The sequence below is a fragment of the Oryctolagus cuniculus genome, chromosome 15, assembly GCF_051225735.1.
Source record: "Oryctolagus cuniculus isolate XC-2025 breed Fujian yellow rabbit chromosome 15, ASM5122573v1, whole genome shotgun sequence".
NCBI classification, from domain to species: Eukaryota; Metazoa; Chordata; class Mammalia; order Lagomorpha; family Leporidae; genus Oryctolagus; species Oryctolagus cuniculus.
In genome coordinates this window covers 86,738,961-86,742,040 of record NC_142881.1, presented here as the reverse complement: position 1 = coordinate 86,742,040, position 3,080 = coordinate 86,738,961, and the positions used below count along the sequence as shown (strand labels likewise).

General features: G+C 39.0%; 1 pseudogene; it reads left to right on the top strand.

The window, feature by feature from the left end:
- Positions 1-564: 564 nt before the first annotated feature.
- Positions 565-2,833, top strand: LOC149122151 (protein farnesyltransferase/geranylgeranyltransferase type-1 subunit alpha pseudogene; annotated as a pseudogene).
- The last annotated feature ends 247 nt before the right edge of the window (positions 2,834-3,080 follow it).

Here is a 3,080-nt window from a genome sequence, read left to right as displayed (position 1 = left end):
GGAAATGGCACAAACTTTGAAATCAATAAAACCTAGATTTGTAATCCTCACTCTGCTTATGACTACATGACATTGAGATGGTCACTTAAGTTATCCTGTTTGCCTTTCTTTCTGTGTGAAATACAGACAATGCTAACCTGCCTTAGGAAAGTTTTGAGGTTGTTTGGACCCAAAATGAAATAATGTGTAGCATAAGATTCTCTGCTTCTTGCTTCTGTTTGGTTTGGCTTGGCTTTTTTGTTTGATAAATCTGAGGTGCAGTGGTTCTCAATTGGGACAATTTTGTTTCTCGAGGGACATTTGGCAATGTCTGGAGACAATTTTGGTTGCCACAGCAGAAGAAGTGTTCCTGGAATCTAGTGAGTAGAATCCAAGGATGCTGCTAAGCATCCTGCAATGCCTAAGATAGTCTACCACACACACACAAAAATTACTTGGTTCGTAATAATGTCATTAGTACAGAGGTTGAGAAACCCTGGTTTACAATGATAAACTTTTTAGAGGAGTCTTATTTGTGGTATTTTTGTATCATCATATTTTTCTCAATAATTTGTTGTTCTAACGATGTCCCTGTTTACAAATGCATTATCTCCTAAGCATGTCTATGAGGATATTCCATGCCCCTACGCAAAGGAAGTTGGTTTTCTTTTATTTTTTGGTTGTTATCCCCTAATGTCCATTTATTTCATGAACTATTGGGCAATCAATACAATGAGTCCTCGAAAATTTCATAGAAATGCACATTGTGAAAAAAATTGCAGGGACCAAGATAAACTTAGCTTTTAATTTCATTTTGCCATGGACTTTTTGAAGTACCCTCATAGAACATATCATATTAAGTTATACAAAGATTCACAATCCCAATTTCCATCTAATGAAGCAGTCCTTACAGGTTCAGTGACAACGTGGCTAGGTATATTCCGGTGACCACTAGAAAAGTGATTATCCAATATAAACAAGGCAGTGTGCTAAGCCTTGGAGGGATAGATTTAAAACAAATCCAGATACAATCTCTGCCATCAGAAATCTATAGTCAAATAGAGAAGACAGAAAGTCAACAACAATAAAAAACATGCAAATAAATATACAACTGCCAATTAACAATAAGTACAATATAGGAAAAGAAATAGATTCTAAGAGTGAAGGGATCCTATCAAAAAGGTGGAAAAGTGAAAGTGTCAGGGAAGCCCTCTCTGATTGACAGCTGAGCTGTGACTTGGAAGAGAGGTAGGATTTAGCCAGTCAGAAAATTTTTCATAAGAAGGAAGAAGATGTGTCAGGGTTCTAAGGTCAGAGCAAGCTTTAGCCATGCAAATAGTTGAGTATTTGGAGTATTTTTGTTTCCACCTCTTGAACTACCCATGCTGTTTGTAAAACCATTTGCCAAGTGCAAAAATCCACATTTGCAATCTTTACAGACACTCATAAATGTATATGGTTTTGGTCACTGTTATTTTTCTCCTTTTAGGGAAAGATATATAATTAAGTATATTAATTTTTGTCATATGACCATGAGCAAAATACCCAGAATAAGGGAAGTTGGAGGCTGTAAAATTGTCTACCTAGAAATGATTTCCAGCTCCCTAATTTTTCAAATGAAAAACAATCAACTTGCAGTAGCACCACTCCTCCAGCTGTCAGGAGAGGGGTAGGCTAAAACCTCTGCTGACTTTTACTCCATCCCAATTTCATTTCATCAGCTTGTCCTCATCAACTGCATCCTCAAATATTGCAGTGGCGTCATGAAAGATTGCGGTATTTTTCTATTGAATGGTTCTAAAGTCTGAGACAGGCATTGTAGTAGATCAGTTTCCAATATGATCCACTGTAGAAGTTTTATATTGCTTTTATTCAAAGACTAATTAACTAAACTAACTGCAATAATTGAGTTGAGAAGCAGCCCCAAAACTATCAAGTCTGGTATCACAGGTGTGTATTAATGGAATGGCTGAAAGATCCATCTCAAGAACTTGAGTTTATTGCTGATAGTCTCAGTCAGGATTCCAAGAATTACCATGCCTGGCAGTGTCGGCAGCGGGTCACTCAGGAAGATAAACTTTGGAGTAATGAACTGTAGTATGTAGACCAGCTTCTCAAAGAAGATGTGAGAAATAAGTCTGTCTGGAACCAAAGACACTTTGTCATTTCTAATACCACTGGCTACAATGACCCCACTGTGTTGGACTCTGGAAATGATCAAAATAGTACCACATAAAGTACATGGAACTATTTGAAAGGGATTTTGTAGCATTGTGGTCTTTCCAAATCTCCCAATCAATAAATCAATTACTTGATTTACACCCAAGTCACAATTCCCCTTATCTAACTGCCTTTCTTGTGGACATTTACAAAGACATGCTAGAAAACCAATGTGACAATAAGGAGGACATTTTTTTTTTTTTGACAGGCAGAGTCAGACAATGAGAGAGAGGTCTTCCTTTTTCTGTTGGTTCACCCTCCAAGTGTCTGCTACAGCCAGTGCATCACGGCCGGCACGCTGCACTGATCTGAAATCAGGAGCCAGGTGCTTCCTCCTGGTCTCCAATGCCAGTGCAGGGCCACATCAGAGAGCTGGACTGGAAGAGGAGCAACCGGGACAGAACCGGCACCCCAACCGGGACTAGAACCCGGGGTGCCGGTGCTGCAGGCAGAGGATTAGCCTAGTGAGCCATGGTGCTGGCAAGGAGAACATTCTTAATAAAGCACTAGAATTATGTGAAATCCTAACTAAAGAAAAAGACACCATAAGAAAGAATATCGGAGAAATATTGGAAGATCTCTTCAGAGCAAACACAGCACAGAAAGTCACCTCTCAACAAATGTGCAGCAATAACACCATCCCAAAGACCATGATGGAGTGCTTTTTCTTTTTTAAAGGACTCTAATACAAGATCATTTCCTTTGCCTGCGGTGTGAAATGTGCACTGCACAGGTATTGCTTTTTAACAAGAACTAAGTGTGATGTTCCCTGGGTGCTGCTGCTATCTGATTAGCTCTGAGTAATAACAGTTATTTTAAAGCAAAGTGGTTAAAGGGGAGGGGAAATTAAAAAGGTTCCATCAAGGAACTTTCGTAGTCTC